At 39.7% G+C, this 13720-nt stretch overlaps 1 protein-coding gene and 1 pseudogene across 1 annotated transcript in view; both read left to right on the top strand.

Moving 5' to 3' along the window:
* Positions 1 to 13720, top strand: part of DENND5B (DENN domain containing 5B) — a 197329-nt gene that overhangs the window by 64663 nt on the left and 118946 nt on the right. The window lies entirely within an intron of this gene.
* On the top strand, positions 8630 to 8833 carry LOC124502834 (uncharacterized; annotated as a pseudogene).

Below are 13720 nucleotides of genomic sequence, written 5' to 3'. Positions count from 1 at the left end.
AAATAATAGTTAAGATTCATTGTAAGAGTTCATTGGTTTATTTGTTAAAGTAGACAGAATGCTGTTTTCTATAGGTAGTGTATAATTTTGTCTAGTTATATATATAACTTAGTTATATATAATCTTTTATTGTCAATACAATCCATTGTTAAGTAACTTACAAAGTAGCTATAATGATGACAGAGCCATTGTTGTCAAGGGTGACAACATAAATATAATGTCTAACTAACCTAATAAATGTTAAAATATTTCACAACTCTATTGCCAGTTGGAATAAAAAATGGTACACTTTGGAAGACAGTTTGACAGTTTCTTGCAAAAGTAAACACACTTTACTGTCTGATACAGAAATCATACTCCTTGGTATTTACCTAAAAGAGTTGAAAACCTATACCACATGAAAATCTATACCACATAAAAACCTAAACACAGATGTTTATAGTAGCTGTATTCATAATTGCCAAAACTTGGAAGCTTGGAAGTGTTGTTTCCAAGATGCTCTTCGGTAGGTAAATGGATAAAAAGACTGCATGATACATCCATGCAGTGGACTACTATTCAGTGCCAAAGAGAAATGAGCTACCAAGACATGAAAAGACATGGAAGATGTCTTAGATGCATATTAGATGTCTTAGATGTCTTAGATGCATATTACTAAGTGAAAGAAACCAAGCTGAAAAGGCTATATATGTGTTATATGATTCCAGCTATATGACTTTATGGAAAAGACAGAAAATGGAGACACTAAAGAGATTAAGTGGTTGCTTCGGGTTAGGGGCAGAGAGGGGTATTCGAATAGGTAGGGAACAGGATTTTTAGGACAGTGAAACTCTTCTGTACTCTTCTGTACCATACTATAAATAGTAGATACGTGTCATTACAAATTTGTTAAAACTCTGAGATCACCAAGAGTGAACCCTATTATAAATTATGGGCTTTGGGTGATGATATATGGATCATCTTCTTCCAGGGTTACCTTTTATTCAGAGATACACACAGACACACATACATAAATAATTTTTGTGGCTTTTACAATATTTGTTAGAAATACTGCTTATATTGTTTTATATTAGTAACTATAGGGCATTTCTTCCAACTACAAATCAGTCCTGAATAATAGGTTCATGTTATTGAAGGGTTGCGTGGCTTTTTTTTTTTTTAATGAAAAATTGATGTAAGCAAATGGAGAAGTAACTCTGCAAGTCAAGAATGCTGTTAGGCATGCTGCTGTCATGCTCACTTCTAACATTTGAAGGAGAATTTTGAAAATAGCCTTTATGATTGATACAGCCACTGGGAAAAAACAGTATGGAGGTTTCTCAAAAAATTAAAAATAGAAATACCATATGATCTAATAATCCCACTACTGGGTATTTACCTAAAGACCACAAAAACACTAATTCAGAAAGATCTATGGGGGCGCCTGGGTGGCTCAGTCAGTTAAGCGGCCAACTTCGGCTCAGGTCATGATCTCGCGGTCCGTGAGTTCGAGCCCCGCGTCGGGCTCTATGCTGACAGCTCAGAGCCTGGAGCCTGTTTCAGATTCTGTGTCTCCCTCTCTCTCTGACCCTCCCCCGTTCATGCTCTGTCTCTCTCTGTCTCAAAAATAAATAAACGTTAAAAAAAAATTTTTAGAAAGATCTATGTATGCCTATGTTTATTGCAGCATTACTTACAGTAGCCAAGATAATGGAAACAACCTAAGTGTCTGTCAGTAGACAAATGGATAAGGAAGATGTGGTGTGTATATACCATGGACACACACAGACACAACCATAGAAAAGAATTAGATCATGCTGTTTGCGACAATATGGATGGACCTAGAGGGTGTTAAGTTGAATGAAACAAGTCAGGGAAAGACAAATACCATATGATTTTACTCATGTGGAATCTAAAAAACAAATGAATAAACAAACAAAAGGCAGACTTAGACCTATAAATACAGAGAACAAACTGATGGTTGCCAGAGGAGAGGGGAGTGTGGGGATAAAGGGGGTTGGGAGATACCTGCTTCCAGTTAGGGAAGGAGTAAGTCACAGGAATAAACGGCACAATATAGGGAATATAGTCAGTGGTATTGTAACAGTGTTGTGTGGTGGCAGATGGTAGCTACACTTGTGAGCATAGGATAGAATTGTCCAATCACTATGTCGTATACCTGAAACTACTGTAACACTGTGTGTCACTATACTCAAAACAGTTTTTTTAAAGAATAGAATCTTTATGATAGTTATTATTTTTAAAACATAACTTCACTTATCACTGCCATTTTCCTTTATGAAAAAAAGAAAAACTAGTTTACCCACGGTCATACAAAGCTTAGTTATTCTATATGTATGCTCCAGAAACGAACAGCTAAGATTCTCCATGTTACGAGGATATTGAACTTTGTTTATTACAGAAAACACTTTGTATGCTAGAAGGAATTTCTTTCATTGCATTTTGTTTTTCTCCGCCTTATTTATTTATTTATTTATTTATTTATAATTTTTTTAAATCTTTATTTATTTTTGAGAGAAAGTGTGAGCAGGGGAGGATCAGAGAGAGAGGGAGGCACAGAATCCGAATCAGGCTCCAGGCTCCGAGCTGTCAGCACAGAACCCAACACGGGGCTTGAACTCACAAACCATGAGATTGTGACGTGTGCCAAAGTTAGAGACTTAACCGACTGAGCCACTCAGGTGCCCCTTTCTCAGCCTTTTTTAAAGAGAAGGAAGAGTCCAAAGGAATAGAGAAAGAAGAGGTAGTCTGAAGGACATACGAGGAGTTCAAACTAGAATACATTGTGGGGTGCCTGGGTGGTCAGTCAGTTGAGCGTCCGACTTCAGCTCAGGTCATGATCCCTGTGGTTCATGAGTTCAAGCCCCACATTGGGCTCGCTGTTGTCAGCTTGTGAATGTGGAATCTGCTTTGAATCCTCTGTCCCCCTCTCTTTTTGCCCCTCCCCCACGTGCGTGCTCACTCTCAAAAGATAAAACATTTTAAAAAAGCATATAGAATATGTTGGCTTTTAACAGCCTGTGGTAAAGATTTCCCATAGTACTTGAAAATGTTGACCTGGAGAGAAGAGTGATTAGGCTAGAGATATATATTTGGAAGTCATTAATGTAGGTGGTAGTGTGAACTGTGGAGTGTAACATGTAGAGTAAGAAAAAATGAACAAGGACAGAACCCAATGGAACACAAATATGTAGGGAGCAACAAAAGAGAAACCCATGGAGATAACTGAAAGCAATCTCCCTTGATAACTGCCCAGTTCTTAAGAATTGGTAGAGAAGAGAGAAGACCAACTTGGATATGAGCAGCTGAACTTTCCAATCCCAAATCTTATTGGGGATCTCACCAGTCATTGCTGCTACAGCTCTGCTGGTCTTGCCAAGTACAGCTTGCTCTTCCTGCACTGGACTCTCTTATTTCTTATAGCTGAAAACAGAAACACTTCACAAAATACTTAAAGATGATAGAAGGAAATCATAAATGGAAAGTGACATTAACCAGTTTAGGAAAATATCAGTGTGACTGCTCTTATTACTCATAGAATCACTTGGTCCCTTGGGACTCTTTAGAGAGTTGTGTTCTTTCCCTGATAGAGGTTTGCCTCCTTGCTGAAACCAAGATCTGCTTCCACATGGAAGATATTTATTTTCTTCCCAAAAGTGAGGAGAGTTGTTAGGCACATTTGGACTGCTCGTAGTCTAGGCTCAAGGTAATGAAGTCTAGAGAGAAGAGTTTCTTCTTCATGTCAGTCTAAGTCCGATCTTTCATGGTTTCTTTTCATGTCATGAGGTGTATTTTTCCAAGCTGATTAACAATGGCACTGTCCATCCACCTCCTTTGAGGGAGACAATACTCTACTCACAAGGGTATAACCTTAGCCTGTGAAGCCACACAAGTGACCATCTCAGAATATATTTGTCCAACAAAGGAATAAGGGCTAGGACCCTCCGTTTCTGTCCTTATGGGCTTTTCCAGAGGCTGCTTGGGCTTTCTGACAGCACTGTATGTAGCTACACTCTAAGGGCATGTATTCCAAGAGAGTGAGGTGGAAACGCGTGGCACTTTTCATATGATTAAGCCTTGGAAACCACAGTCTCACTTCTGCTATAGGCTTTCATTTGAGACAGTCATGAGGCCCTACCAGCTTTAAGGACTAGTCATGAGATTAAGCCCCGCATCAAACTCCACATTGAGCATGAAGCCTGCTTAGGAGTCTCTCTTTCCCTCTCTGTCGCTGTCACTCCCTTGCTCACACACACACTCTCTTTCTCAAAGAAATAAACATTAAAAAATTACTTGTTGACAAAAGAAAAAGAGGGACAGAGAGAACAGAGAGAATGACATGAATTAGAAGGGGAGTTCAGTGTACAGTGTATGGCAGGGAGACCAGTTAGTTAGGAAACTGTAGCAAGATTCTGAGTCTGGCTTGAAGCTCAGAATTAACAAATAGCAGTGAAGATGGAAAGGAAACCCTGATTTGGAGGGATGTTAAGGAGGTATAAACTGCAAAATTTAGTGATTATTTGAATATGGAAGGAAAGGAGATGGGTCCAGATGGAGGAAGAGGAGAACCAGATAGTACTCTGAGTTCTGGAGTAAAAACAGTGAATATGAGTCTCTTGATAGGATTGCTTTTAGTGTTGATTTTTTTCTTCATGGATGAATAAGTAGATAGCAGTACTTAGTAACTACATGAATTGTGGCACTGTTAACAGAGGAAAAGCTTCGTGGGAGAGGAATTCGGTTTCGCAAGTGTTAAGTCAAGGCTGCTGGTAACTGAAACAGGTGAGCAAGATTCTTGGTGGATAGTAGGAATTGTGATTTGAAACTCAGGGCTTGAGATCATCTTGAGGGTTTTCTTTTATGTTTGTCTGATGGAGGGAGGAAGACTTTGTTTTTCCTACAGGGAAGAGAAAAATTCCACTCTTCGCTCTCATTTTTAGCCTTGATTGTTTTCTGTTAATTTTGAAAACTTTAGGAAGTTATTAAAATTTTTTTTCTCTCTACCATAGATGATGTGACTTAACTTTTTAAAATATGCTAGACAGTAGCTTTGGGAATCACAGCCTCTGGGAAGGTCCTTGTTATCTGGCAGGTCACGTTGTCTTCGTCCTAGAATATGTGGATCATAATTTCATAGTTCTGTGCTATCCCTTGATACCATTTTAAGAATTAGAATCCATGCAGTTCATTTTAAATTTTTACAGAATTAAAAAAAAAAATTTATGGGGCGCCTGGGTGGCTCAGTCGGTTAAGCGTCCGACTTCGGCTCAAGTCATGATCTCGCGGTTCGTGAGTTCAAGCCCCGCGTCGGGCTCTTTGCTGATGGCTCAGAGCCTGGAGCCTGTTTCAGATTCTGTGTCTCCCTCTGTCTCTGACCCTCCCCCGTTCATGCTCTGTCTCTCTGTCTCAAAAATAAATAAACGTTAAAAAAAAATTTATGTATTTTGGAGAGACAGAGCATAAGCAAGAGAGGGGCAGAGAGAGAGGAAGACACAGAATCCAAAGCAGGTTCCAGGCTGCATACTGTCAGCACAGAGCCTGATGCAGGACTGAAACCCATGAACTGCAAGATCATGACCTGAGCCAAAGTCAGCTGCTTAATCGACTGAGCCACCCAGATGTCCCTAATTTTTTCTTTTAATGTTTATTTGTTTTTTGAGAGAGAGAGACCTAGTGTGAGCAGGAGAGGGGCAGAGAGAGAGGGAGACACAGAATCTGAAGCAGGCTCCAGGCTCTGAGCTGTCAGCACCGAGCCCGATGCAGGGCTCGAACTCACGAACCTGTGAGATCATGACCTGAGCCAAAGTCGGATGCTTAACCAACTAAGCCACCCAGGCATCCCACGCAGTTCATTTTAATTGTTTTTAACATTTATTTATTTTTGAGAGACAGAAACAGACCACAAGTGGGGGAGGGGCAGAGAGGGAGGGAGACCCAGAACCTGAGACAGGCTCCAGGCTCTGAGCTGTCAGCACAGACCCCCACATGGGGCTCAAACTCAGGAACTGTGAGATCATGCCCCCCATGCAGTTCATTTTAAAGCCTGAATATTCTAGCTAACACTCAGCATGTTAGAGGAGGGACTTGAGGGCCTTTGGATAAAAGTGCATACTGATGAAGAGACTCTGAGGTCACTCTTACTTAGCAATATTCACATCAGCACAGCCATTCTAGCTGCAAAAAAAACTCCAAGTAATTGTTGGAATAATAATGCTTCTGTTTGATTCTTATAGGAAGATTTTGTTTCTCAGTGAATTTTAGTAACATTTTTTTGCCCTATCTTGCTCATATGATAATAATTTCATAGACCGTGAGGTAGGGGAGCATTAGTAAATCACATATACTCCTTTTCCTACTTTGTAATGTGTATCCTTCCTTTAGAGAACTTTGTTGATTTCTTATGCAGGTTTTTGTTTTTTTTTTAAGAGGGTACGAGGAAGAAAGTGGTATTCTTGTATATGTCCATTGGTATCCCTGTGTAAACTAAACTGAGTTACTGGTTTCTGACTCCTTATAAAAATTTTTGGGGGGAGAGTATTGGCAGCGAAAAGTAATGAATGGAAACGAAGGGAAAAATCTAGGTTGGCTCTGAGCAAATAACTGCTTCTTTGAGTCATACAGCAGAAATATTTCAGTTTGAATCATCTTAGAACTCTAGCCCTATAGTGTTACTTGTCAGTTATAAATATTTTAATGCTAGGAGCCTTTCTTTTGTTCTTGGAAGCAAAGGGTGGCTCTCCTGATGTCATTTTACCAGAAAATAAGTTCTTTAGCAATAGGGAAGATTTGTTTTATATTGTATAACATGCAGCATCAAATAATAACATTAATATGCTTTCTCAGAAATACATTACATAAATGATTCTCATATAAGTTAGATGTCAATACTAATGTGTTGTTGTTATATAATCTGTATTTTATGTATGAGGAAACCTTTGCTCAAAGAAATTATGATTTGCCCTAAACTACTAGAACCCAGGATATTCACATAGAACTAGAGCCTTGTTTTCTTGGCTATAGTTATTATTTGAAAATCACTGTTATATTTTTCCGAGTAATAAAAATCACTTACTAAGCACTGTTTTTTTGATGACTAACCTAAAAATTATGGACCCATTTCTCTTATAGGGTTTTATAATATCAGTTACAGTACTTAAGTGATTAAAGTTTTTTTCTTGTTTCACATTTTATTAAAAAAGGAAAAGTATGAAAAGCATGGCTTAGAAGCAGAGTGCTTTGGGGGCGCCTGGGTGGCGCAGTCGGTTAAGCGTCCGACTTCAGCCAGGTCACGATCTCGCGGTCCGTGAGTTCGAGCCCCGCGTCAGGCTCTGGGCTGATGGCTCAGAGCCTGGAGCCTGTTTCCGATTCTGTGTCTCCCTCTCTCTCTGCCCCTCCCCTGTTCATGCTCTGTCTCTCTCTGTCCCAAAAATAAATAAACGTTGAAAAAAAAAAATTAAAAAAAAAAAAAGCAGAGTGCTTTGTTTATTCATCATTATCAGAGGACTCTAGATCTCAAATTAATTGCCAAGGTTATTTTTGCAAATAATCTGCCTACTGTGTTCTGTGGTTGATAGAATGCACAGTGCCTAATAAGAATTTGTTTGCTCTCTGTCCTAGGTTCCTGGCACAGATCTCCTAGAAGCCTGGGAATTTCCTGAGTAGTAAGAGCATTATCCTAGTGAAGTAACTAATGAAGGGCCCCTAGATAGCTTCAGAATAGGGGCTAGTTACCAGAGGACTTGAGCCATCCAGGCCTCTGGGGAAGAGAGGAGGTTGGAGATTTGAGTTCAGTCACATGGCCAGTGATTGAATCAGCCCTGCCTATGTAATGAAGCCAACTAGAAACTCTAGATACTGGGGCTTCTGGGTGACTCAGTCAGTTGAGCATCCAACTCTTGGTTTTGGCTCCGGTCATGATCTTGCAGTTTGTAAGATCGAGCCCTGTGTTGGACCTGTGGCTGACAGTGCAGAGCCTGCTTAGGATTCTCTCTCTCCCTGTCTCTCTCTCTCTGTCCCTCCTCCTCTCCCCACCTCTTCTTCTCTCTCAAAATAAATAAACATTTTTTTTAAAAACCCTCTAGATACCAAAGCTTAGTGCAGCTTTTTGGTTGATGGACACATTGTTGTGTATGTGTAGTGGTGGTGAGTGACATACCCTGATTCTGCTGGAGAGACCATGAAAGCTCTGCATTCCCTCTAAGACCTCACCCTGTGTGTGTCTTCATTTGGTTCTTAGGATTTGTATCCCTTGCAATAAAACTGCAGTCATAAGTTTAGTGCTTTCCTGAGTTCTGTGAGTCGCTCTAGTGAATTATCAAACCTGATAGTCATGGGAACGCCCCAGATGTATAGCCACTATGTCAGAAGGGCTAGTGGGCTAGGGACCTCTGAAGTAAGGGCTGTCTTAGTGGGGTCCATGCCCTTTAACAGGTAACATCTGTGCCAACTTCAGATGGTTAGTAACAGATTAAATTATGTAAATTGGAGTTGAAACAGAATAACTGTGTTGTATACTCTTTTGGCTCCCAGTGAATGAACTTCAGTAATTGAAGTGTATTTGGTGTTAGCTAAATATAGCATGGCTCTTTAATTTTGATGTAATCAATAATGAAGTATGTTTTGAATTTTTATCGCTTCTTGGCCTTTTGGCTAAGATCAAGTGTAGTATCTGTTCTTATCAGTGAATTTCTTAGAAATTCAAAATTTACTAAGTTGATGTTGATATGCTTATATTAATATCTTAAACTCTTAAGATTACCAGGATTTATGTCTCTTTAACTGATTTTTATTCCTCAGTAGGGTCTATGAATTTTCAGAGATCCCTTCAGCTTCTTTTGCTTGATTCCCTTTGTGACCAGCAACTTAGACCTGCAGGATCGCTGACTAGATTTAGAAGTTGTGTATTTAGAAAGGCTAACAGGACCATCATGGGTTAAAACCTTGGTCTTGATTAATAGCTTTAGTAGTGAGTATATGGCTTCTATGAAAGGTAAGAGCATCCATAAAAAATGGGCAAATTCTCCTCCCATGTTTAAAGAACTGCATTTATTATGTATTTGAGCACACTGAAAAGCAATCTAGAGAATTACCAAGGAACAGAAGACACAGTATAGTCAGGGACTGGTATCATAGTAAGAAGATCAACAGTAACACAAATAAAAACTCAGGGTAATCCAGAAACACATAAATAGCTAATTGCTATGACAACAATACAAACTGTCAATGGGTTGAGACAGTAAAAGTTTATTTCTCTTTTATTGTTTAATCTAATGTAGGCCAGGGTGGGAGGGGCTCTTTTGTAGAGACATTCAGTGACCCAAGTTTTCTTCCATTGTGTGACCTTCTCATTTTTTTAAGGCCTCATCTCCATTTGCCTTTAGCTGATGGATGGCAAAGGACAGACAGGTTATGTACCTCAGCCTGGAAGTGACACACATCACTTCTGCTCATATTTCATTGGCAAGAACTAGTGATTTGGCCCTCACCCAGATGCAAGGATATTGACAAGGAGAGAATATGGATGTTGGTGAGCACCTGAAGGCTGTCACAGATCCAGAACCAGTAGTGGCTGCACACTGGTGCAACATGGCTTATCCAAGTGAGAATGGTTTGGGGCCATTTCTAGGAGTACCAGGAGGAAAAAATGTAATGGAGAGAATGTAGTTTTCAAGGGATTCAGTGTCCTGTTTATAACCTTATGAGGATAAAGTAGGTAACCTGTATGTTGGGGATAGAAAGTATGGTTACCTGGGCAGTACAACCTGCATCAGCCCCATAATAGCATATGGAATGGGCAAAGTCTGCTCTCTATTGTGGCATTGGGAAGGCAAGATAGGAGAATGAGAGATCTCCAGAGGACTGGACTGTACTAATCAGTCCTATACGCAGCATCGGTCACTGTGCCTGGCTCAGTGTAGGCATTCTGGATATGTTACTTGAATGAGTTAATACTAATACCTCTTTGTCCTTAAACAAACAAAACCCTTTCCCTCCCTTGTTCTCCTTCACTATTTTCCATTTCTCATCTTTCCAGGAAAACTCTCCAGAAGGCTTATTTATACTCTCTGCCTCTACTTCCTCTCTTTGCATTGTTTCTTGGAACAACTCCACACAACTTTTTACTCCCACTACTCCACAGAAATCTCCTCAAGGTCACCAGTGATTTCCATGCTGTCAACTCTCTCCTTGTTAAAACATTGTCTTTACTTGGCTTCTGTGATACCCATGCTTCTGGTCTTTCTGTTTCGTCACTGGCTGCATTTTTCATTTACCTTTTTGCCAGTTCCTCATTCTCTTCCTAACCTCTTAACGTTTATTCTTGAGCTTCCCAGGGCTGTGACCCCAGCCTCTCTTCATTTATACTCATTTCCTCAGTGATCTTATCCAGCCCTGTGATGTCCAATACCATCTATTTGATACTGAATTTTCTAACTTTTCCCTGAATTTTAAATTCTGATTTCTAAATGCTGACTGAAAAATTTCATTTGGATAACTAAGAGGCATCATAGACTTAATATATCCCAAACTGAATTCTTTATTCCAGCCTTCCAACCCTTCAGTAAGACCCTCTCCTTCTACATTATTCCCCATTTCAGTAAATAGCTATCCTATTCATCCAGGTGCTCAGACCAGAAACTGTGGCATTGTGATATCTTCTTGACTACTCCTTTCTCTCACAACTAACTTGTCAGCAAATCATATCTTTTATGTCCTCAAAACATGTTTCCTAATCACCTGGTATCTTCGTTTCCACTCTTAACCCTCCACAGTCTCTTCTCAGAGCTGCCAGGGTGAGCTTGTTAAAACAAAGTCATTTCTCTGTTTAAAACACTCCACAGTTACTTCCCATGATGCTTAACACAAGATAGAAAGATCCTACCAAGGCTTGTGAGGCCCTGTCTTATCTGGCCCTGGCTACCTCTCTGACTTCATCTTCTACCAGCTCACTCAAATGCATTGCACTGTCCTCCTTGCTGCATCTCAGCCATGACAAGCTCACTGACACCTCAGGGATTCTGAACTTGCTGTTTCCCCTGCCTGAAATATTCTTTTCTGAGATGACCTCACATGTACAATTGAAAGCACAGTCTGGAGCCAGACTGTGTAAGTTTGAATTTTCTAGTTGTCTGACCTTGGACAAGTTATTTAACCTTTTTTGTGCCTCAGGTCCTACATCTGTAAAATGGTAAAATAGGAGCTACCTTATAGAGTAACTGTGATGATGAAATGCTTTAATGTATGTAGAACACTTAGAATAACACCTGCCCTATAGTAAGCACTACATGTTAACTATGATGATTATTATTACTTCATCAGGTCTCACCTTAAGTGTCACCTGCTCAAAAATTACTTAAATTGTGGTAGAACCATTAGAATGAATAATGAATATGCAGCCTCCTGGGGGAACTGTTTTGAAGAGGACAATTACATGTGATGAAGAGAAAATGCATGTATAGGAAATGGCTTTCTGTGAATGTCAGAGGAGTGCTCCTTTTTTTTCCTTTTTTTTTTTTTTTTAACCAACGTGTAAAGTTGCCCTGCCCCTGCTTCCCTTTCCCTAGTCAGTCTCCCTTGTAGGATCTACTGCTGTCCAGTATTCCCTCTCCAACTCCAACTCATGTCAATTCAGGCAGGGGTTTTTAGAGACAAACAGTTGGGAACCTATAAGGATAGACATGGGAAGGAGAAAAATTACCTCACCACCACATTCTCCCTTCTCTGCCTCAGCATGGATTTCTTAGGCAGCATCCCACTTCCTCCTATCACCTTTAGCAAAATAATAGGAAAATTTTCTTGACCCTAAATATTCTGTCAACCATTTATTACCTATGTGTATCTCTGTGTGTGTTTTTAAACTTTCCCTTTGGAGGGAAAGGGAATAAAATTGAAAAGGGACAGGACAAAAGAGATTACCTTTTAACTTCCCATCTGTTGTCATTGTTCCTATCAGCAAGCTTTTTTTAAAACACCTAGACTTCTGTGGTATTCTTTGGGGACAGAAGGATGGGGAAATACTGTGAGGCTTGTCCTTGTTTTGTGGAGAAAATGCTGTGGTCAGACACAGGCTATGGTGGAAATGGATAATGAGGGAGGGGATTCACCGGGAAGAGTGAAAGAGTGGGAAGGTTCAGAGAAAGGGATTAACGGGACCACTCAGGCCGAGAAATAGCTCCAGTGCTCACACATCTCACAAATCCTTCTCCACTTGCAACCCCATGCACAGGCTATAGAAATCTCTCACCACTGGCTCAGAGCTATGGGTACCTACTCTCAGTGCCAAATGAGAGGAAGCATGGAGCCACCAAAAAGTCAGATCTTATGCTTCCAGCCACAGTGAAAAAAGGTTATTCTTGGTATTCTAACATCATCTACAAACATAGTAGCAGACTGTGTATTGTAACATATTTCAGATGCTTTATGAGAGTTAAGAATTTTTTGGAGCTCAGTCCTTCTAGAACTACCCATTTACATTCTAGTATGTTAGGTAAAAATATTTGTCATATTTCTTTTTTTAGTTATTACATTATCTTTTAAAATATATGTGTTATAAAGTGAGCTTTGAAATCCAAATTTGATGTAATGGTGAGTCACATTGTAGCTTTGCATGAAGCAGATGCACTTATTTCCCTGGAAATTCTCTGAAATATTTAGACCATGGATAATCGGACTTTGGCAATCTGGAGGCAAGGATAAAATAATTGAATATCTGAATCTAAAAAGATTTTTGCTTATGTATAATTCTCTGTGTAAGTGGATCTGGAATACTTTTTATATTTTTTCTTTTTTTCTTTGGTAAAACCAGAAACAGGGTCTATATGAAGTAATTGAACTACTGGTTAATATTCCTAACGATACCCTCAATGCAGCCAAGAGTTTCTACCTTGATCAGGGCATAATAGCCTTTAGACGAGAGCTAGGCAGAATTGTTAGACTAGTGAATGGATTAGTTTCCCCACTTTGCATCTCATTTTTGTGAGAGTGATATTCATTGTCAGTTGTAAAGTCCATATTTGTTTTTTTTTCCAAATGAGATTTTTTTTTTAATGTTTATTTATTTTTGAGAGACAAAGGCAGAGATTTTTCTGTCATGGTCTAATACTTCTCTACTCTGCTACTTCTTTACTCTAATGAGTAGTTATTCCTGTAAACTACAAAGGCAAAAAAAAAAAATAGGTATATATTTAATGAGTGAGGTCTGCTTCTCAAATTCTTCCTTGCTGGTCCCAGTCATAACAATTGTTTGCCTCCCAGGAGTGTGCGATATCCTGGAGGAGTGCACTGACTTGTGTGCCCACTGGGGCACCCTTAGCCAGTGACCTTGCACACTGGGTATATGTGTGAGGGCTATTCAGAGGTCCGTTAGGGGCCATATATTCCTGTTGACAAATGTCAGTTCAGCATCTGACTGTCTGGAAAGATCCAAATAACTTCCTTGGTGATTTCAGGGTGTCTTTGGCCTTTGTAATGGATCAGTTCCTTTATCTTCAGTTCACGAGTTCCATGGGCACCTTCACCAGCTCTTTGTTTTGTTGCTGTTTTGCGAAAGGAGAGTGTACAAAGTTTCAGCAAATCTTGATGAGGATATAGAACTCTCACGATATCTGTGGTCAAATAGCCCCCCAGGTTAGAAGTTTAGCCTTTGTAATTGCCTTGAGATAATTCAGACTTTTGAGGTATGGATAGGAAGGCTCCCTGGCCTTTAGGACCCTACGTTGTCATT

This window comes from Lynx rufus, unplaced genomic scaffold (assembly GCF_022079265.1).
Source record: "Lynx rufus isolate CCGP_SWC_20201006 ecotype Redwood Valley unplaced genomic scaffold, mLynRuf1.p SCAF_7, whole genome shotgun sequence".
In the NCBI taxonomy this organism is placed as follows: Eukaryota; Metazoa; Chordata; class Mammalia; order Carnivora; family Felidae; genus Lynx; species Lynx rufus.
Note: the sequence above shows the minus strand (reverse complement) of the source record. Positions and strands in the feature narration are given on the sequence as shown.